Below are 23,208 nucleotides of genomic sequence, written 5' to 3'. Positions count from 1 at the left end.
CTATGGGCCCTGGTCAGTTCTATATTGCCTTATGGGTCCTGGTCTAAAGCAGTTCAAAGCAGTTCACTATATAGACCTATGGGCCCTGGTCTAAAGCAGTTCACTATATAGCCTTATGGGACCTGGTCTAAAGCAGTTCACTCTATAGACTTATGGGAACTGGTCTAAAGCAGTTCACTCTATAGCCTTATGGGCCCTGGTCTAAAGCAGTTCACTATATAGGCTTATGGGCCCTGGTCTAAAGCAGTTCACTATATAGACTTATGGGCCCTGGACTAAAACAATTTACTATATAGCCTTATGGGCCCTTATGGGCCATGTTCTAAAGCAATTCACTCTATAGCCGTATGGACCCTGGTCTAAAATAGTTCACTATATGGCCTTATGGGCCCTGGTCTAAAGCAGTTCACTCTATAGCCTTATGGGCCCTGGTCTAAAGCAGTTCACTATATAGCCTTATGGGACCTGGTCTAAAGCAGTTCACTCTATAGCCTGATGTGCCCTGGTCTAAATCAGTTCACTATATCGCCTTATGGGCCCTGGTCTAAAGCAGTTCACTCTCTTTCCTTATGGGCCCTGGTCTAAAACAATTTACTATATAGCCGTATGGGCCCTGGTCTAAAACAATGTGCTATATAGCCTTTTGGGCCCTGGTCTAAAGTAGTTCACTCTATAGCCTCATGGGCCCTGGTCTAAATCAGTTCACTATATAGTTTATGGGACCTGGTCTAAAGCAGTCCACTCTATATCCTTATTGGCCTTGGTCTAAAGAAGTTCACTCTATAGCCTTATGGGCCCTGGTCTAAAACAATTTACTATATAGCCTTATGGGCCCTGGTCTAAAACAATGTGCTATATAGCCTTATGGGCCCTGGTCTAAAGTAGTTCACTCTATTGCCTTATGGGCCCTTGTCTAAAGCAGTTCACTCTATAGCCTTATGGGAACTGGTCTAAAGCAGTTCACTCTATAGCCTTATGGGCCCTGGTCTAAAACAATTTACTATATAGCTTTATGGGCCCTGTTCTAAAACAATGTATAGCGATGTAGCCTTATGGGCCCTGGTCACTAAAGCAGTTCACTATATAGCCTTATGGGCCTTGGTCCAAAACAATCCACTATATAGCCTTATGGGCCCTGGTCTAAAACAATTTACTATATAGCTTTATGGGCCCTGTTCTAAAACAATGTTCTATATTGCCTTATGGGCCCTGGTCTAAAGCAGTTCACTCTATAGCCTTATGGGCCCGGTCTAAAGCCGTTCATTTTTAGCCTCATGGGCCCTCGTTCACTAAAACAATGTACTATATAGTATTATGGGCCCTGGTATAAAGCAGTTAACTATGTAGCCTTATTGGCCCTGGTCTAAAGCAGTTCACTATATAGGCTGCAGGGCCCTGGTCTAAAGCAGTTCACTATATAGATTTATGGGCCCTGGACTAAAACAATGTACAGTATATAGCCTTATGCGCCCTTATGGGCCATGTTCTAAAGCAAAAACACATTATCATTTTTAAATGCCTTATGGGTTTAGAACACTCTATAGTCGTATGGGCCCTGGTCTAAAATAGTTCAAAACTGTACTCTATATGGGCCTTATGGGCCCTGATCTAAAGCAGTTCACTCTATAGCCAGGGACTGTTATGGGCCCTGGTCTAAAGCAGTTCACTATATAGCCTTATGGGACCTGGTCGAAAGCAGTTCACTCTATAGCCTGATGTGCCCTGGTCTAAATCAGTTCACTATATAACCTTATGGGCCCTGGTCTAAAGCAGTTCACTCTCTATCCTTATGGGCCCTGGTCTAAAACCCAAGAAGACTCGAGGCTGTAATCACTGTCCAGATGCTTCAACAAAGTACTGAGTAAAGGGTCTGAATACTTACATAAATGTGATATTTCATTGTTTTTGTATTTTTTTAATTTGCAAAAAATTTCTACAAACCTGTTTTTGCTTTGTCATTATGGGGTATTGTGTTTAGATTGTTGAAGGGGGGGGTACAATATTTAATACATTTTAGAATAAGGCTGTAACATAAGAAAATGTGGAAAAAGTCAAAGGGTCTGAATACTTTCCAAATGCACTGTACCTAGGTAATAGGGCACCATTTGGTTGGGATGCATACTTTCTCTGGAATGAAATCATCAGGGATAACACCACCACAGACTCTTCAGTGTCATCAGGGGCCAGTCCCAAATGGCACCCTATTCCCTATATAATGCACTACTTTTGAAAAAGTAGCACACTGTGGAATATGGTGCCATTTGCTGAGTCAGACATTATAGTTCTGTATGACCTGCAGGGGTGGGGTCAATCCCATTTCAGTCCAGTGAATTCAGGAAGTAAACTGAAAATTCCAATTCCAAAATGTCTCTATTTTCCTGTGTATGTAGACTGAATTGAATGGAATTGACCCCACACCTTCTGACCATTGTATAGTTGTCACCTGCATACAACCATATAACTTTTCCCAGGATCTCAAACCAATGAAAGTGCAGTGTGGAAAGTAGCACTTGCTTCAATAATTATGGTCAATATTGCTTAACTGATCACTTATAGGCCTAAAGACAATGGGCTGTTTAGCGTGTGGGTAGCCTATAGTTTATCATTTACAACAACTGAAATTCTGCAGGGAGTTTATAAATTATATCCTCCATAATCCTGCCTGGACTGGGATGCTGAGTGCATGTGCTGTCCTGTCTATCCTCGTGCAGCGCTCCTATGGCAACCCGGCAAATTAGCCCCATTAATATCCACGTTATTAGAGAGCACTACAGGGATGGAACCGTGATGTCAGCACACACACCAGCCAGCGGTCTTTGAATGCAAGCTGGTGAGGACTGACTGACTGACTGACTGCGTGGAAGGAAGCGTGTCATTCTTTTCCTATTGACAGCTAAGCTAGCCAGGGATATAAATATTTGGGGAGGAGGAGAATCAGAAGAGTGATCATGCTTTGTCATTGAGGACCTCAGTTTAGCCACCAGCCAGCATCCATCCTCACTGTCTCCGGCTGGCACGTCCGACGCTCAGAGCAGTCAGCATGCAGGCAGCATCAGCACCCCGATCTGTTGTCATCATCTAGGCAACACTCTGATTTAGCAACACCTGGATACCTGGACGTCATTCATCGATTTACTGGTCATGCACCCTAATATGACCGTCGCGCCGAAGCGGTACAAACTGTTGCAACCGGGAGTGCAGGAAGCAGCACGTTCCAAGTGTCAAGTAAGATTCGACCTGTTCCTGTCCTGCTGCAGAACGCCGTCACTGCTTTTGGTATCCTGAGCCGTTTGAGTTTATCAAATATATGATTTGTTATCATCATAGCTCATATATTCTTGTTTCATTTTCAAACGCGTTTTATTTTTTAGCCCAGGCTAGTGAGCGTCTGTATCATCCTTTCTTCAATAGGCCTACCCATAATGGATAGGTTTCATTCTTCCATGCGCAAAAGGCTGTACAGCTTGCCGCAAAACATTGGCCAAAGAGGCTCTGTCTCTGTGATGATTGACGACGGAGGAGAATACGGTGGTGGCGACAAGGACACAAACAAGAAAAGTGCCGGTATCAGTCTGAAGCCTCTTCTCCTTCCTGGATCTCCTTCCCCCGCCAGCAGCTCTAAGAGAAACAGAGACAGGGACCCCAAGAGCGGAACCGCCGGAGACTTGGAAACGGACGTTGCCGTTAAGACCAACTTAAACGGGGACTGTCGCCTTTTTAGAGGTAACCGCTCTTCCATCACTGGTCGGCACACTATTGGGTCAGATCCAGCGGAGCAGCGGAGGCTGATCCCCGAGGTAGACGCCGGCGCTAACGAGGAGAGTTACCCCGGAGGAGAGACTGGTTCTGGGGCCGAACAGGGAGCGCAGGATTCCGTTGTTCGCAGTGCTAGCGCTCACCGCCGCTCGTCCGTATTCGATCAGTCCACTTTAATCAAGTTAGAAGGAACCGAACCGATCATGCCAGACGAAGTAGAGCAGTTGTATCGGGCGGGTTTCATGCACCGGCAGTTCGGAGCGATGCTACAACCAGGAGTCAACAAGTTCTCTCTGAGAATGTTGGGGAGCGAGAGGGCCGTGGAGCACGAGAGGGAACGTGTGAAGTCTGCAGGATTCTGGATCATTCACCCATACAGTGATTTTAGGTAATTGTTCAGAAAATCTGTATCAATCATTGTTGATCAATTTGATTGATCTATTGGTTAATTTATTGTGTCTGGTTAGATTAGGCCTCTCAGAGTTTACATATCCTATCCAATACACTATTATGATTTAAAAAATATACTATCTGACTAAGTGTAAGCTCAGTTTGGCTAAGAAAATACATGTTTGTGGTGTTATCAAAGTACAAATCTACTGTTTGGATATCTTAGATCATATTAGAAAACCTCATAGGGGTTTAATTGTACCCTACCCTCTGACCTATTGGGTCTTGACTGGGTTAGCAATTGGTCCAAAGTAAAGGTCAAAGATACATACCAGTCAAATTTAAAAAAACAGTATTTAGATTTGACTGCTGGCATGCATATTCATTTTGCAGTTCTAGTCATATTCATACTCCACTAATACTGCTGGCATGCATATTCATACTCCACTAATACTGCTGGCATGCATATTCATACCCCACTAATACTGCTGGCATGTATATTCATATCCCACTAATACCGCTGACATGCATATTCATATCCCATTAATACTGCTGGAATCCATATTCATACTCCACTAATACTGCTGGCATGCATATTCATATCCCATTAATACTGCTGGCATCCATATTCATATCCCACTAATACTGCTGGCATGCATATTCATATCCCATTAATACTGCTGGCATGCATATTCATATCCCACTAATACTGCTGGCATGCATATTCATATCCCATTAATACTGCTGGCATGCATATTCATATCCCATTAATACTGCTGGCATGCATATTCATATCCCACTAATACTGCTGGCATGCATATTCATATCCCACTAATACTGCTGGCATGCATATTCATATCCCACTAATACTGCTGGAATCCATATTCATATCCCACTAATGCTGCTAGCACTGATCTTTTATGCTCAGTTTTTTTTCTGGCTCAATAATGATATGTAATTTGGCCACACAATGTCTAGTCCTGAGTTTGTGTTTATGTGTGTGTGTGTGTGTGTGTGTGTGTGTGTGTGTGTGTGTGTGTGTGTGTGTGTGTGTGTGTGTGTGTGTGTGTGTGTGTGTGTGTGTGTGTGTGTGGGACAAAATCAACATGTTTCTATATTAATTACCACGCTATGAACACTTGTCTGTGAAAAGCAGATGCTTTTGTAGGAATCTTATCAATGTTATAGTTACAAAGGAAAGTCAAATTGAAGCCACCAAAACGGGAGACGATATAACGAGGAGTGAATTTCCAAACTGAAGGTGTGTTCTTTAAGGAACACTGAAACAAGTCCGTTTGTTCCAGAATTCTATCTTTTCATCATCACACACATAACAGTTTTTTTTCTTGTATCACTTTAACCTTGAGTTCCCTCTCTCTCTGCTCTAACATCAGGACATTTACACTGGCCTGTAGTATCCTATCTTTCTGTCCTGATGTGAGATACAGTGGGGTTTTTCCACTCTTCTGAATTATACTTTTTTTTATCATTTAGTGAGGCCATCGGATTACACAGAGAGAGAGAGTGCAGCAGGCCGGGCCGATAGAGTTAGGTCGGGGCTTTTTGGAAATGGGGTAATCAAAATAGGTTAACATGACCGTTCAAAATATTAGAAGCACACATCAGGTGGGATTATGACCACACAATTAGTCTAATGTGAGGGTGTTTGGAGGGAGGGGGGAGGACAGGGGAAGGTAGGAGGGGGAGGGTGGCACTAACCACTCACAACTCAACTGTAGAGTGATTGAAATGATGTGAGAGTGGGAAATCAGGACAGGACGCTAACTACACAGTCATCATGCCAGCTGTCCGCGCAGCTCTGAAGTGAGTTTAAGCTGTGACATAATGATATGTGTTGTTTTGAGGTTAAAGTAAAACCTTACCACTGCTGTCTCAGGATAACAGCTGCTGTGCCATGTCTAATCAAACAACATTTTATTTGTCAAATAGGCCGAATACAACAGGTGTAGGTGTACAGGTGTACAACAACTTACATTGAAATGCTTACTTACAAGCCCTTAACCAACAATGCCGTTTTTAGAAAAATACCTAAAAATAGAAAATAAATAAAAGTAACAAATAATTAAAGAGCAGCAGTAAAATAACAATAGTGAGGCTATATACAGGGGGTACCGGTACAGAGTCAATGTGCAGGGGCACTGGTGAGTCGAGGTAATTGAGGTAATATGTACATGTAGGTAGAGTTATTAAAGTGACTAGGCATAGATAAGTGACTAGGCATAGATAATAACAGAGAGTAGCAGGGGCGGCAATGCAAATAGTAGCCATTTGACTAGATGTTCAGGACTCTTATGGCTTGTGGGTAGAAGCTGTTTAGAAGCCTCTTGGACCTAGACTTGGCACTCCGGTACCTATTAAAGAAGTCTTGAGATATTGCTCGCAGGAGGTAGAGTACTTGCCTAGTTAAATAAAGGTAAAAAAAATGTACCACCACAAACCAATGCTGACACTAAGACTGCACTCAACCAACTGTATAAGGCCATAAGCAAACAAGAACATGCTCATTCAGAAGCAGCACTCCTAGTGGCCGGGGACTTTATTGCAGGCAAACTTAAATCAATTTTACCTCATTTCTACCAGCAGGTCACAGGGGCAGCAGGTAGTCTAGTGGTTAGAGCGTTGGTCTTGTAACCGGAAGATTGCATGATCAAATCTCTGAGCTGACAAGGTAAAAAATCTGTCGTTTGTCTGGTGAAAAAGGCAGTTCTGTTCCTATGCTGTCATTGAAATTAAGAATTTGTTCTTAACTGACTTGCCTCGTTAAATATAGGTTTAAAAAAAAGTGCAACCAGAGGGAAAAAAACTCAAGGCCACACACAGAGATGCCTCGCCCTCCATTTTGCAAATCTGACCATTATTTAATCATCATGATTCCTACTTACAAGCAAAAACTAAAGCAGGAAGTACCAGTGACTCGCCCAATACGTAAGTGTTCAGATGTCGCGGAGGAGTATATCACCTCAGTCATCGGCTTCATCCATAAATGTATCGACGACGTCGTCCCCACAGTGACCATATGTACATACCGCAACCAGAAGACATGGATTACAGGCAACATCCGCATCGAGCTAAAGGCTAGAGCTGCCTCTTTCAAGGAGCGGGACACTAATCCGGACGCTTATAAGAAATCCCGCTATGCCCTCAGACGAACCATCAAACAAGCAAATCGTCATTAAAGGATTAAGATTGAATCCTACTACACCGTCTCTGACTCTGGTCAGATGTGGCAGGGCTTGAAAACTATTATGGACTACAAAGGGAAACCCAGCCGTGAGCTACCCAGTGACGCGAGTCTACCAGACGAGCTAAATGCCTTTTAGGCTCACTTCGAGGCAAGCAACACTGAAGCATGCATGATAGCACCAGCTGTTTTGGACGACTGTGTGATAACGCTCTCGGTAGCCGATGTGAGCAAGACCTTTAAACAGGTCAACATTCACAAAGCCGCAAGGCCAGACTGATTACCAGGACGTGTACTCAAAGCATGCGCGGACCAACTGGAAAGTGTCTTCACTAACATTTTCAACCTCTCCCTGACCCAGTCTGTAATAGCTACATGTTTTAAGTAGTCCACCATAGTCCCAGTGCCCAAGGAAGCAAAGGTAACCTGCCTAAAGATTACCGCAATTCTGTTCATTAACTACAGCTGAGAGTTCAACACCATAGTGCCCACAAAGCTCATCACTAAGCTAAGGATCGCTGGGACATAACACCTCCCTCTGCAACTGGATCCTGGACTTCCTGACAGGCCGCCCCCAGGTGGTAAGGGTAGTCAACAGCACGTCTGCTACGCTGATCCTCAATACTGGGGCCCCCCAGGGGTGCATGCTTAGTCCCCTCCTGTACTCCCTCTTCACCACCCACACTGCATGGACAAACAGGACTCCAACAACCATCCTTAGGTTTGCTGACGACACAACAGTGGTAGGACTGATCACCGACAACGATGAGACGGCGAGGAGGTCAGAGACCTGGCCATGTGGTGCCTGGACAACAACCTCTTCCTCAATGTTAACACAACAAAGGAGATGATCGTGGACTACAGGAAAAGGCGGGCCGAACAGGCCCCCATTAACATTGACAGGGCTGTAGTGGAGCCGGTCGCGAGTTTCAAGTTCCTTAGTGTCCACATCATCAACAAACTATCATGGTCCAAACACACCAAGACAGTCATGAAAAGGGCACGAATACACCTTTTCCCACTCAGGAGACTGAAAAGATTTGGCTCCCCCGATCCTCAAAGAGTTCTACAGCTGCACCATTGAAAGCATCCTGACCGGTTGCATCACCGCCTGGTATGGCAACTGCTCGGCATCCGACCGTCAGGCCCTACAGAAGGTGGTGCGTATGGCCCAGTACATCACTGCGACCAAGCTTCCTGCCATCCAGGACCCCTATACAAGGCGGTTTCAGAGGAAAGCCCCAAAAATGGTCAAAGACTCCAGTCACCCAAGACTAGACTGTTTTCTCTACGGTACCGGAGCGTCAAGTCTAGCACCAAAAGGCTCCTTAACAGCTTCTACCCCCAAGCCATAAGACTGCTGAACAATTAACCAAATGGCAACCAGATTATTAAAATTGACACCCCCCTCTCCATTATTTTTTTTACACTGCTGCTACTCGCTGTTTATTATCTATGCATAGTCACTTCACCCCTACCTACATGTAAAAATTACCTCAGCTAACCTGTACCCCCACACACTGACTCGGTACCGGTACCCCCTCCCCTGTATACAGCCCCGTTGTTATTTTATTGTGTTACTTAAAAATAAAATAAAAACTCTTGTTTATTTGGTAAATATGGTTAAAGTAAAACCTCACCACTGCTGTCTCAGGATGGGAGGGTAGTTAGGTAGTTAGAGTAAAACCTCACCACTGCTGTCTCAGGATGGGAGGGTAGTTAGGGTAGTTAGAGTAAAACCTAACCACTGCTGTCTCAGGATGGAAGGGTAGTTAGGCGGTAAGAGTAAAACCTTCCCACTGCTGTCTCTGGATGGGAGGGTAGTTCGGGTAGTTAGAGTAAAACCTCACTACTGCTGTCTCAGGATGGGAGGGTAGTTAGGGTAGTTAGAGTAGTTAGGGTAGTTAGGGTAGTTTGAGTAAAACCTCGCTACTGCTGTCTCAGGATGGAAGGGTAGTTAGGGTAGTTACAGTAAAACCTTACCACTGCTGTCTCAGGATGGAAGGGTAGTTAGGCGGTAAGAGTAAATCCTTAGCACTGCTGTCTCAGGATGGAAGGGTAGTTAGGCGGTAAGAGTAAAACCTTCCCACTGCTGTCTCTGGATGGGAGGGTAGTTCGGGTAGTTAGAGTAAAACCTTCCCACTGCTGTCTCTGGATGGGAGGGTAGTTAGGGTTGTTAGAGTAAAACCTCACCACTGCTGTCTCAGGATGGGAGGGTAGTTAGGGTAGTTAGAGTAACACCTTACCACTGCTGTCTCAGGATGGAAGTGTAGTTAGGCGGTAAGAGTAAATCCTTACCACTGCTGTCTCAGGATGGAAGGGTAGTTAGGCGGTAAGAGTAAAACCTTACCACTGCTGTCTCAGGATGACAGGGTAGTTAGAGTAGGGGTAGTTAGGGTAGTTAGAAAAAAACCTCACCACTGCTGTCTCAGGATGGAAGGGTAGTTAGGGTAGTTAGAGTAAAACCTCACCACTGCTGTCTCAAGGATGGGAGGGTAGTTAGGAGGTAAGAGTTAAACCTCACCACTGCTGTCTCAGGATGGGAGGGTAGTTAGGGTAGTTAGAGTAGTTAGGGTAGTTTGGGTAGTTAGGGTAGTTAGAGTAAACCCTCACCACTGCTGTCTCAGGATGGGAGGGTAGTTAGTGACATCATGATGATGTAGCTAGTGTTGAAGTTGCTTTTGTAAATAACTGAGTGACAATCATCTAAAAACTATTTGAAATACTGGTATTGTGGACCTACTTTGTTTCTTATATGATTATCCTTTTCAATTTGAGGGTAAAACAAATCTCGAAATTTCCACTGTGTTCCAAGGCAAAGATTGAGGTCTCAGTCTCAGTTTCATTTGTGCATATCTAGGCTAACTGATTGATTTATGGCTTAAAACCTCACCACTGCTGTCTCAGGATGGGAGGGTAGATAGGATAGTTAGAGTAAAACCTCACCACTGCTGTCTCAGGATGGGAGGGTAGTTAGGGTTAGGGTAGAGTAAAACCTCACCACTGCTGTCTCAGGATGGGAGGGTAGTTAGGGTAGTCAGAGTAAAACCTCACCACTGCTGTCTCAGGATGGGAGGGTAGTTAGGGTAGTTAGAGTAAAACCTCACCACTGCTGTCTCAGGATGGGAGGGTAGTTAGGGTAGTTAGAGTAAAACCTCACCACTGCTGTCTCAGGATGGGAGGGTAGTTAGGTTTAGGGTAGAGTTAAACCTTACCAATGCTGTCTCAGGATGGGAGGGTAGTTAGGGTAGTTAGAGTAAAACCACACCACTGCTGTCTCAGGATGGGAGGGTAGTTAGTAGTTAGTTAGAGTTTAGGGTAGTAGTTAGGGTCACCACTAGGATGGAGGGTGGTTAGGTAGTTAAAAAACCTCACCACTGCTGTCTCAGGATGGGAGGGTAGTTAGTGACATCATGATGATGTAGCTAGTGTGGAAGTTGCTTTTGTAAATAACTGAGTGACAATCATCTAAAAACTATTTGAAATACTGGATTGTGGACCTACTTTGTTTCTTATATGATTATCCTTTTCAATTTGAGGGTAAAACAAATCTCGATAATTTCCACTGTGTTCCAAGGCAAAGATTGAGGTCTCAGTCTCAGTTTCATTTGTGCGTATCTAGGCTAACTGATTGATTTATGGCATGAACCTTCCAGGATGGGAGGGGTAGTTAGGTGACATCACACTTCTGGCTGGGTCAATCCACACAGATAGACAGCAGAACCAGACCATCTGGCTGGGTCAATCCACACAGATAGACATCAGAACCAGACCATCTGGTTGGGTCAATCCACACAGATGAACTGTAGAACCAGAACATCTGGCTGGGTCAATCCTCACAGATAGATAGCAGAACCAGAACATCTGGCTGGGTCAATCCACACAGATAGACATCAGAACCAGACCATCTGGCTGGGTGAATCCACACAGATGAACTGTAGAACCAGAACCATCTGGCTGGGTCAATCCTCACAGATAGACAGCAGATCCAGACCATCTGGCTGGGTCAATCCACACAGATAGACAGCAGAACCAGACCATCTGACTGGGTCAATCCACACAGATGGACATAAGAACCAGAGAACCAGACCATCTGGCTGGGTCAATCCACACAGATAGACAGCAGAACCAGACCATCTGGCTGGGTCAATCCACACAGATGGACAGCAGAACCAGAACATCTGAACCAGATGGACATCTGGCTGGGTCAATCCACACAGATGGACAGCAGAACCAGAACATCTGGCTGGGTCAATCCACACAGATGGACAGCAGAACCAGAACATCTGGCTGGGTCAATCCACACAGATGGACAGCAGAACCAGAACATCTGGCTGGGTCAATCCACACAGATGGACAGCAGAACCAGAACATCTGGCTGGGTCAATCCACACAGATGGACAGCAGAACCAGAACATCTGGCTGGGTCAATCCACACAGATGGACAGCAGAACCAGAACATCTGGCTGGGTCAATCCAGAACATCTAACAGATGGACAGCAGAACCAGAACATCTGGCTGGGTCAATCCACACAGATGGACAGCAGAACCAGAACATCTGGCTGGGTCAATCCACACAGATGGACAGCAGAACCAGAACATCTGGCTGGGTCAATCCACACAGATGGACAGCAGAACCAGATCAGCAGATCAACATATCTCGTTCTAGAGATTGGTATTGGTATAGAGAGGGCACATTGTTGAAGAAAAGTTTCAAATGAAATCACGCTGCCAGATTACAATTAGGTTTATGGTAAATGTTGTACATGTCGCCCTGCAAGGTATGCTAAAGGGCTTTTCACACTACTTAACTGAGTTGAGCCAAACCAGGCTGTACTGAGCTGGCCTGGTTACACATCCACCGTTGTTGCTGGATCTGTGCTGAAAAGGATCATGTGCAAAGAACATATCTGAGCCATGATAGAGAGCCATGATAGAGAGCCATGATAGAGAGCCATGATAGAGAGCATGATAGATGATAGAGAGCCATGATAGAGAGTCATGATAGAGAGTCATGATAGAGAGCCATGATAGAGAGCCATGATAGAGAGCCATGATAGATAGAGAGCCATGATAGAGAGTCCATGATAGAGAGCCATGATAGAGAGTCATGATAGAGAGCCATGATAGAGAGCCATGATAGAGAGCCATGATAGAGAGCCATGATAGAGAGCCATGATAGAGAGCCATGATAGAGAGCCATGATAGAGAGCCATGATAGAGAGCCATGATAGAGAGCCATGATAGAGAGCCATGATAGAGAGCCATGATAGAGAGCCATGATAGAGCCATGATAGAGAGTCATGATAGAGAGCCATGATAGAGAGCCATGATAGAGAGTCATGATAGAGAGATAGAGAGCCATGATAGAGAGCCATGATAGAGAGCCATGATAGAGAGCCATGATAGAGAGTCATGATAGAGAGCCATGATAGAGAGCCATGATAGAGAGCCATGATAGAGAGCCATGATAGAGAGCCATCGAAATGTTAGCGTTACTGAGTTGATTGCCGATCAGCCTTTTGAGCTTCCTTTCTATAGGTGGGGTCCTGCTACTAGGCAACCAGACTGAATGAATGTTGATTTGGGCTGTGGAGCTTAGATCCCTCTCTGTCTCTGTCTCTGTCTCTGTCTCTGTCTCTGTCTCTGTCTCTGTCTCTGCCTGCCTCTGTCCTGCCTGCCTCTGTCTCTGTCTGTCTATGTCTATGTCTATGTCTCTGTCTGTCTATGTCTATGTCTATGTCTATGTCTCTGTCTCTCTCTCTCTCTCTCTCTCTCTGTCTCTGTCTCTCTCTGTCTCTGTCTATGTCTCTGTCTCTGTCTCTGTCTCTGTCTCTGTCTCTGTCTCTGTCTCTGTCTCTGTCTCTGCCTCTGCCTCTGTCTCTGTCTATGTCTATGTCTATGTCTCTGTCTCTGTCTCTGTCTCTGTCTCTGTCTCTGTCTCTGTCTCTGCCTCTGTCTCTGCCTCTGCCTCTGCCTCTGTCTCTGTCTATGTCTATGTCTCTGTCTCTCTCTGTCTCTGTCTCTGTCTCTTTCTCTGCCTCTGTCTCTGTCTATGTCTCTGTCTCTGTCTCTGCCTCTGCCTCTGTCTCTGTCTCTCTGTCTCTGTCCTCTGTCTCTGTCTCTGTCTCTGTCTCTGTCTCTCTGTCTCTGTCTCTGCCTCTGTCCTCTGCCTCTGCCTCTGCCTCTGTCTCTGTCTCTCTGTCTCTGTCTCTGTCTCTGTCTGTCTGTCTCTGTCTATGTCTATGTCTCTGCCTCTGCCTCTCTGCCTCTGTCTCTCTCTGTCTCTGTCTCTGTCTCTGTCTCTGTCTCTGTCTCTGTCTCTGCCTCTGCCTCTGTCTCTCTCTGCCTCTGCCTCTGTCTCTGTCTGTGTCTCTGTCTCTGTCTCTGTCTCTCTGCCTCTGCCTCTCTCTCTCTGCCTCTGTCTGTCTGTCTCTCTCTCTCTGTCTCTGTCTCTGTCTCTCTCTGTCTCTGTCTCTGTCTCTCTCTGTCTATGTCTCTCTCTCTCTCTCTCTCTGTCTCTGTCTGTGTCTCTCTGTCTCTGTCTCTCTCTCTCTCTCTATGTCTCTGTCTCTCTCTCTCTCTCTGTCTCTGTCTATGTCTCTCTCTCTCTCTCTCTCTCTCTCTCTCTCTCTCTGTCTCTGTCTATGTCTCTCTCTCTCTCTCTCTCTCTCTCTCTCTCTCTCTCTCTCTCTCTCTCTGCCTCTCTCTCTCTCTGTCTATGTCTCTCTCTCTGTCTCTGTCTCTGCTGTCTATGTCTCTGTCTCTGTCTCTCTCTCTGTCTCTGTCTCTCTCTGTCTCTGTCTCTGTCTCTGTCTGTGTCTCTGTCTGGTCTGCAGAGAGAGAACATCACAGATAAGTATCCAGCACAGTTATGATCCCTTTCTGTTCTGATTGATCTAAGCTTCTTTTCATCTATTTTAAATCACTTTTCCCCCCACTTTGCCCTGGAACTCTTCTCTCGGCCTCTCTTGTACTTTTTGACCTCTCTCCACCTTACCCACATAAACATCAACCCCCCCCGGGACAAGGAGAGAGAGAGAGAGAGAGAGAGATGTACTTATAATACTGCCATTCCACCTGTTTGCCCTATTTGCTGAAAGCATCAGATAAATAAGTTGTAGGTTTGATTCCCGTGTGGACCACAAGGTTTTGGGTTTGATTCCTGTGTGGACCACAAGGTTTTAGGTTTGATTCCTGTGCGGAACACAATGTTTTAGGTTTGATTCCTGTGTGGACCACAAGGTTTTAGGTTTGATTCCTGTGTGGAACACAAGGTTTTAGGTTTGATTCCTGTGTGGAACACAAGGTTTTAGGTTTGATTCCTGTGTGGAACACAAGGTTTTAGGTTTGATTCCTGTGGGACCACAAGGTTTTAGGTTTGATTCCTGTGTGGACCACAAGGTTTTGGGTTTGATTCCCTTGTGGACCACTAGGTTTTGGGTTTGATTCCTGTGCGGAACACAAGGTTTTAGGTTTGATTCATGTGTGGAACACAAGGTTTTAGGTTTGATTCCTGTGTGGAACACAAGGTTTTAGGTTTGATTCCTGTGTGGACCACAAGGTTTTGGGTTTGATTCCTGTGTGGACCACAAGGTTTTAGGTTTGATTCCTGTGTGGAACACAATGTTTTAGGTTTGATTCCTGTGTGGACCACAAGGTTTTAGGTTTGATTCCTGTGTGGAACACAAGGTTTTAGGTTTGATTCCTGTGTGGAACACAAGGTTTTAGGTTTGATTCCTGTGTGGAACACAAGGTTTTAGGTTTGATTCCTGTGTGGACCACAAGGTTTTAGGTTTGATTCCTGTGTGGACCACAAGGTGTTGGGCTTGATTCCTGGGCATGTGGATGTGGAGTGTCCACAAGGTTTTGGGTTTGATTCCAACAGGGCTACAAGGTTTTAGGTTTGGATTCATGGATGTGGAACACAAGGCTTTAGTGGTTTGATTCCAGGTGGATGTGGAACCAACAGGTTTTAGTGGTTCTAGCTGGGCAGCAGTGTGGATGTGGAGTGTCCACAGGGCTTTGGTTTAGCTGGGCAGCAGGTGGATGTGGACCAACAGGTTTAGGGTTTAGCTGGGCAGCAGGTGGATGTGGACACAGGGCTTTGGTTTGCTGGGCAGCAGGTGTGTGGACCACAAGGTTTTAGGGTTTGATTCAGCAGGTGGATGTGGAACACAGGGTTTTAGCTTTGAGCAGGTGGATGTGGAATCCAAGGTTTTGGTTTGCTGGGCCTGGATGTGGAACAGGGCTAGGGTTTAGCTGGGATTGGATGTGGCGTGACCAACAGGGCTTTGGTTTGATTGGGCAGCATGTGGATGTGGGTGTCCAACAGGGCTAGTGGTTCTAGCTGGGCAGCAGGTGGATGTGGAGTGTCCAACAGGGCTAGTGGTTCTAGCTGGGCAGCAGGTGGATGTGGAGTGTCCAACAGGGCTAGTGGTTCTAGCTGGGCAGCAGGTGGATGTGGAGTGTCCAACAGGGCTAGTGGTTCTAGCTGGGCAGCAGGTGGATGTGGAGTGTCCAACAGGGCTAGTGGTTCTAGCTGGGCAGCAGGTGGATGTGGAGTGTCCAACAGGGCTAGTGGTTCTAGCTGGGCAGCAGGTGGATGTGGAGTGTCCAACAGGGCTAGTGGTTCTAGCTGGGCAGCAGGTGGATGTGGAGTGTCCAACAGGGCTAGTGGTTCTAGCTGGGCAGCAGGTGGATGTGGAGTGTCCAACAGGGCTAGTGGTTCTAGCTGGGCAGCAGGTGGATGTGGAGTGTCCAACAGGGCTAGTGGTTCTAGCTGGGCAGCAGGTGGATGTGGAGTGTCCAACAGGGCTAGTGGTTCTAGCTGGGCAGCAGGTGGATGTGGAGTGTCCAACAGGGCTAGTGGTTCTAGCTGGGCAGCAGGTGGATGTGGAGTGTCCAACAGGGCTAGTGGTTCTAGCTGGGCAGCAGGTGGATGTGGAGTGTCCAACAGGGCTAGTGGTTCTAGCTGGGCAGCAGGTGGATGTGGAGTGTCCAACAGGGCTAGTGGTTCTAGCTGGGCAGCAGGTGGATGTGGAGTGTCCAACAGGGCTAGTGGTTCTAGCTGGGCAGCAGGTGGATGTGGAGTGTCCAACAGGGCTAGTGGCAGTAAAGTACTGTCTGTTTTTGTGCCGGCCGACCAGCTGTTCGTCCCTGTCCTGTAACAGTGGCAGACAGACAGCAGTCAGCGACAGCAGAGTGACGTGTACAACAGAGCCAGAGCAGAGAGGTTAAAGGGGCAATCCAGGATTCGGATCTACATTTTTTTGACTTTCAAATGAATTATAAATTGCCATTGATTGTTGAAGAATATAACTTATAAATGCCTCATGAGCTTTAGTTTAACGGTCGTACGGCATCATAACCCTGATTATAAACTTGTTTTACTTCATTGTTTGTAAATATTGTATAGCTTCAAAACATGGTTGAAAAACTATAGGGTCAGTCCATCCATCCATAGCTTTGACTGTCTATGAACTTGAGAGTGAGTCCAATCACTCAGCTATTTACTAAAACAAGTAGCGGTGCCGGGCTGACCAGTCGGTTGCTTTTCCAATCCCAGATTGCCTCATTAATGCTAACAACTCTAACATCTGGCCGGTGAGGGCAGGCTCCTGGAGATGACATGGATTCCTGAGAGATAACGCTGGGATTTATCCACCAGAGAGGGGAAAGAGCAATTAGGACCAGTGTGTCACAGCACTGCAGAGAGAGAGAGGGCAGAGAGGGGGAGAGAGAGGGTGAGAGAGAGAGAGAGATTGAGAGAGGGATATGAACAGAGAGAGAGGGGAAGAGGGGGATAGAGGCAGAAAGGAAGAAACTGAGAGGCAGAAAGGGAGAAGCAGAGAAAGAGAGAGAGAGGGATATGAACAGAGAGAGAGGGGGAGAGGCAGAGAGGTAGATTCAGAGAGAGAGATGGAGAGAAAGAGAGAGAACATCAGGCAGATGAGCAGAGAGAGAGAGTAGGATGGAGAGAGAGAGTAGGATGGAGAGAGAGAGTAGGATGGAGAGAGAGAGTAGGATGGAGAGAGAGTGGGATGAGAGAGAGAGTAGGATGGAGAGAGAGAGTAGGATGGAGAGAGAGAGTGGGATGAGAGAGAGTGGGATGGAGAGCGATTGCGATGGAGAGAGAGAGAGAGGGAGGGATGGAGAGAGTAGGATGGAGAGTGTCACGATCGTGTGGAGAGACAGACCAAGGCGCAGCGGATGTTGAGTTCCACATATTTATTTCAAAGTGAAACTTTAAGCAAAAACAATAAATCAATAAACAAACAACGAAACGTGAATATGTGGTGCACAAACACAAAACAATAACCCACAAACACAGCTGGGAAAAAAAGCTACTTAAATATGATCCCCAATTAGAGCAGCTGCCTCTAATTGGGAACCAAACCAAAACACCAACTTAGAAATTTTAAACTAGAACACCCCCCCGTGACGCCCTGACCTACTACACCATAGATAAACAAGGGCTCTCTATGGTTAGGGCGTGACAATACCCCCAACCCCCCAAAGGTGCGGACTCCGGCCGCAAAACCTGAAACCAAATGGGAGGGTTGTGGGGGGGGTGACTAGTGTTGCTGGCAGCTCCGGTGTGGGTCGTTTCCACCCCCACCCCCAGACCCCGGATCCGACCATGGCGCGGGACTGAACGCCGCGCCCGAACTGGGCAACGGCGCAGAGGAATACTCCGACCTTGTAGCTGGGCTGGTCGCCGTGTCTGGACTGGACACAGGCACAGAGGAGGACTCCTGCCATTTAGCTGGACTGGACGCCATGCTTGGACTGGACACCGGCGCCGAGGAAAACTCCGACCTTGGAGTGGAACTGGACACAGTGCTTGGACTGGACATCGGAGCAGAGGAAGGCTCCGACCTTGGAGTGGAACTGGACACCGTGCTTGGACTGGACATCGGAGCAGAGGAAGGCTCAGACCTTGGAGTGGAACTGGACACCGTGCTTGGACTGGACATCGGAGCAGAGGAAGGCTCAGACCTTGGAGTGGAACTGGACACCGTGCTTGGACTGGACATCGGAGCAGAGGAAGGCTCCGACCTTGGAGCTGGACTGGACACCGTGCTTGGACTGGACATCGGAGCAGAGGAAGGCTCAGACCTTGGAGCTGGACTGGACACCGTGCTTGGACTGGACATCGGAGCAGAGGGAGGCTCAGACCTTGGAGTGGAACTGGATACCGTGCTTGGACTGGACATCGGAGCAGAGGAGGCTCAGACCTTGGAGTGGAACTGGACACCGTGCTTGGACTGGACATCGGAGCAGAGGAAGGCTCAGACCTAGGAGGACATCGGAGCAGAGGAGGCTGCACCGTGCTTGGACTGGACATCGGAGGAGGGGGACTCAGGAGCTGGACTGGAGGCTCAGACCTTGCTGGACCGTGATGCATCCAGGACCGTTGACCGTCGCTGGAGATTCCGGACCGTGGACCGTCGCTGAAGGTTCCGCACCGTGGACCGTCGCTGGAGGTTCCGCACTGTGGACCGTCGCCGGAAGCTCTGGACTGTGAATGCGCACTGGAGGCCTTGAGCGTGGAGCCGGTACAGGTGGCACCGGACACGCTCTTCAGGGCGAGTGCGAGGAGGAGACACAGGACGGACCGGACTCTCTCTCTCCATCCCACACTCTCTCTCATCCTACTCTCTCTCTCCAACCCATTCCCTCAGTAGAATGAGAGAGAGAGTAGGATGGAGAGAGAGTGTGGAATGGAGAGAGAGAGAGAGAGGGATGGTGAGAGAGAGGGATGGAGAGAGAGTAGGATGAGAGAGAAAGTAGGATGGAGAGAGAGAGAATGGAATGGAAAGAGAGAATGGAATGGAGAGAGAGAATGGGATGGAGAGAGAGAATGGGTTGGAGAGAGAGAGTGGGATGGAGAGAGAGTGGGATGGAGAGAGAATGGGTTGGAGAGAAAGAGTGGTAGAGAGAGAGAGAGAGATGGAGAGAGAGAATGGGCTGGAGAGAGAGAGTGATAGAGAGAGAGAATGGGATGGAGAGAGAGAGTGATAGAGAGAGAGAATGGGTTGGAGAGAGAGTGGGATGGAGAGAGAGAGAGGGATGAAAGAGATAATGGGATTGAGAGAGAGAGGGATTGAGAGAGAATGGGATGGAGAGAGAGCGAATGGATGGAGAGAGAATGGGTTGGAGAGAGAGTGATAGAGAGAGAGGATGGGATGGAGAGATAGAATGGGATGGAGAGAGAGAGTGATAGAGAGAGAGAATGTGATGGAGAGAGAGTGGGATGGAGAGAGAGAATGGATGGAGAGAGAATGGGTTGGAGAGAGAGTGATAGAGAGAGAGAGGATGGGATGGAGAGAGAGAATGAGATGGAGAGAGAGAGTGATAGAGAGAGAGAATGTGATGGAGAGAGAATGGGAAGGAGATAGAGAATAGGATGGAGAGAGAATGGGTTAGAGAGAGAGAATGGGATGGAGAGAGAGAGTGGGATGGAGAGAATGGGATGAAGAGAGAGTGGGATGGAGAGAGAGAGAGAGGGATGGAGAGAGAGAGAATGGAATGGAGAGAGAGAATGGATGGAGAGAGAATGGGTTGGAGAGAGAGTGATAGAGAGAGAGGATGGGATGGAGAGAGAGAGAATGGGATGGAGAGAGAGAGTGATAGAGAGAGAGAATGTGATGGAGAGAGAGTGGGATGGAGAGAGAGAGAATGAGATAGAGAGAGAGAATGGGATGGAGATAGAGAATAGGATGGAGAGAGAGGGATGGCGAGAGAGAGTGGGATGGAGAGAGAGAGGGATGGATGGAGAGAGAGAATGGGATGGAGAGAGAGAGTAGGATGGAGAGAGAGAGTAGAATGGAGAGAGAGTAGGATGGAGAGAGAGAGTAGGATGGAGAGAAAGAGTAGGATGGCGAGAGAGAGGGATAGGGAGAGAGGGGGGGATGGAGAGAGAGAGGGATGGAGAGAGAGAATGGGATGGAGAGAGAGAGGGGGATGGAGAGAGAGGGATGGAGAGAGAGAATGGGATGGAGAGAGAGAGTAGGATGGAGAGAGAGAATGATTGAGAGAGAGAGTAGGATGGAGAAAGAGAGTAGGATGGAGAGAGAGAGTGGGATGAGGTGGGATGTAGATAGAGAGAGGGATGGAGAGAGAGAGTGATAGAGAGAGAGAATGTGATGGAGAGAGAATGTGATGGAGAGAGAGCGTGGGATGGAGAGAGAGAGTGGGATGGAGAGAGAGAGTGGGATGGAGAGAGAGAGTGGGATGGAGAGAGAGAATGGGATGGAGAGAGAGAGGGATGGAGAGGGAGAGAGAGAGAATGGGATGGAGAGATGAGAATGGGATGGAGAGAGAGAATGGGTTGGAGGAGAGAGTGGATGGAGAGAGAGAGTAGGATGGAGAGAGATGGGATGGAGATGGATGGAGAGAGAATGGAGAGAGAGAGGTTGGAGAGAAGAGTAGGATGGAGAGAGAGAGAGGGATGGAGAGAGAGAGAGAGAGAGAGGGGGATGGAGAGAGAGGGATGGAGAGAGAGAATGGGATGGAGAGAGTCCCTATGGAGAGAGAGAGGGGATGGAGAGAGAGAATGGGATGGAGAGAGAGTAGGATGGAGAGAGAGAGAGTAGGATGGCAAGAGAGAGTGGGATGGAGAGAGAGAGGGATGAAGAGAGAGAGAGGGATGGAGAGAGAGTGGGATGGAGAGAGAGTGGGATGGAGAGAGAGAGATGGAGGAGAGAGAGGGATCCCTTCCCCTCCCTTCCCCTCCCTTCCCTCCCTTCCCCTGGAGATGGCAGATGAACAGTTAGCTAGTAGAATGCAAATGCTTTGTTTAGCAGAGAAACAGCAGAGAGATGATAGTAACAAATGTTCCCTCCCTTCCCTCCCTTCCCCTCCCTTCCCCTCCCTTCCCCTCCCTTCCCTCCCTTCCCTCCCTTCCCTGCCCCCTCCCTACCCCTCCCTTCCCCTCCCTCCCTTCCCTCCCTTCCCTCCCTTCCCCTCCCTTCCCCTCCCTCCCCTCCCTTCCCCTCCCTTCCCCTCCCTGCCCTTCCTTCCCCTCCCTTCCCTCCCTTCCCTCCCTTCCTCCCTTCCCCTCCCCTTCCCCTCCCTTCCCCTCCCTTCCCCTCCCTTCCCCTCCCTTCCCCTCCCTTCCCCTCCCTTCCCCTCCCTTCCCCCTCCCTTCCCTCCCTTCCCCCTCCTTTCCCTTCCCTCCCTTCCCCTCCCTTCCCCTCCCTACCTCCCTTCCCCTCCCTACCCCTCTCACCTCCCTCCCTCCCTCCCCCCTCCCCTCCCCCTCCCTACCCTGTCATCAAAGTGTTGTTATTTCAGGTGAGCGGTTCTGTTCTCTTCTCATGTAAGTGACTACAGTAGATTTGAACTATAATATAGTTTTATTATAAACTAGCTATGTACTGTATAGTGCCTTGCAAAAGTATTCGCCCACCTTTGTGTTTTTCCTATTTTCTTGCATTACAACTTGTAATTTATATTGATTTTTTATTTTTATTTCATGTAATGGACATACACAAAATAGTCCAAATTGGTAAAGGGAAAAGAAAACAATAATTTGTTTCAAAATTATTATTATTATTATTTTTAACTGAAAAGTGGTGCGTGCATATGTGTTCACCCCCTTTGCTATGAAGCCCCTAAATGGAAGCACACGTTCCAGCTGATCATCCCCAAAGCCAACACCTCTTTTGGCCGCCTTTCCTTCCAGTTCTCTGCTGCCAGTGACCGGAACGAATTGCGATTTTTTTATTTATCTCACCAACTTTAAACATCAGCTATCTGAGCAGCTAACCGATCGCTGCAGCTGTACATAGTCCATCTGTAAATAGCCCACCCAATCTACTTACCTCATCCCCATATTGTTTTTATTTTATTTTCTGCTCTTTTGCACACCAGTATCTCTACTTGCACATCATCATCTGCTCATTTATCACTCCAGTGTTAATCTGCTAAATTGTAATTATTCTTTCCTATGGCCTATTTATTGCCTACCTCCTCATGCCTTTTGCACACACTGTATATAGACTTTATTTTTTTCTACTGTGTCATTGACTTGTATAAGTCTGTGTTGTTGTCTGTGTCACACTGCTTTGCTTTTATCTTGGCCAGGTTGCAGTTGAGAAATGAGAACGTGTTCTCTACTAGCCTACCTGGTTAAATAAAGGTGAAATAAAAATAAAATAAAAAATAAGATCTGGTGCAACCAATTACCTTCAGAAGTCACATAATTATTTAAATAAAGTCCACCTGTGTGCAATCTAAGTCTCTGATCTGTCACATGATCTCAGTATATATACACCTGTTCTGAAAGGCCCCAGTGTCTGCAACACCACTCAGCAAGGGGCACCACCAAGCAAGCGGAGCCATGAAGACCAATAAGCTCTCCAAACAGGTCAGGGACAAAGTTGGGGAGAAGTACAGATCAGGGTTGGGTTAAAACAACATCTGAAACTTTGAACATCCCACGGAGCACCATTAAATCCATTATTAAAAAATGGAAAGAATATGGCACCACAACAAACCTGCCAAGGGAGGGCCGCCCACCAAAACTCACAGACCAGGCAAGGAGGGCATTAATCAGAGAGGAAACAAAGAGACCAAAGATGACCCTGAAGGAGCTGCAAAACTCCACAGTGGAGATTGGAGTATCTGTCCATAGGACCATTTTAAACCATACACTCCACAGAGCTGGGCTTTACGGAAGTGGCCAGAAAAAAAGCCATTGCTTAAAGAAAAAAATGAGTATGCACGTTTGGTGTTCGCCAAAAGGCATGTGTGAGACTCCCCAAACATATGGAAGAAGGTACTCTGTTCAGATGAGACTAAAATTTAGCTTTTTGGCCATCAAGGAAAACGCTATGTCTGGCGCTAGCCAA

At 47.2% G+C, this 23,208-nt stretch overlaps 1 protein-coding gene and 1 pseudogene across 2 annotated transcripts in view; both read left to right on the top strand.

Annotated features, from left to right (window-relative positions):
* Positions 1–23,208, top strand: part of LOC135556712 (zinc finger protein 609-like) — a 648,963-nt gene that overhangs the window by 331,320 nt on the left and 294,435 nt on the right. The window lies entirely within an intron of this gene.
* LOC135555203 (potassium/sodium hyperpolarization-activated cyclic nucleotide-gated channel 2-like) overlaps positions 3,423–23,208 on the top strand; it is a 66,776-nt pseudogene continuing 46,990 nt past the window's right edge.

Source organism: Oncorhynchus masou, chromosome 15, assembly GCF_036934945.1.
Source record: "Oncorhynchus masou masou isolate Uvic2021 chromosome 15, UVic_Omas_1.1, whole genome shotgun sequence".
Taxonomy (NCBI): domain Eukaryota; kingdom Metazoa; phylum Chordata; class Actinopteri; order Salmoniformes; family Salmonidae; genus Oncorhynchus; species Oncorhynchus masou.
Note: the sequence above shows the minus strand (reverse complement) of the source record. Positions and strands in the feature narration are given on the sequence as shown.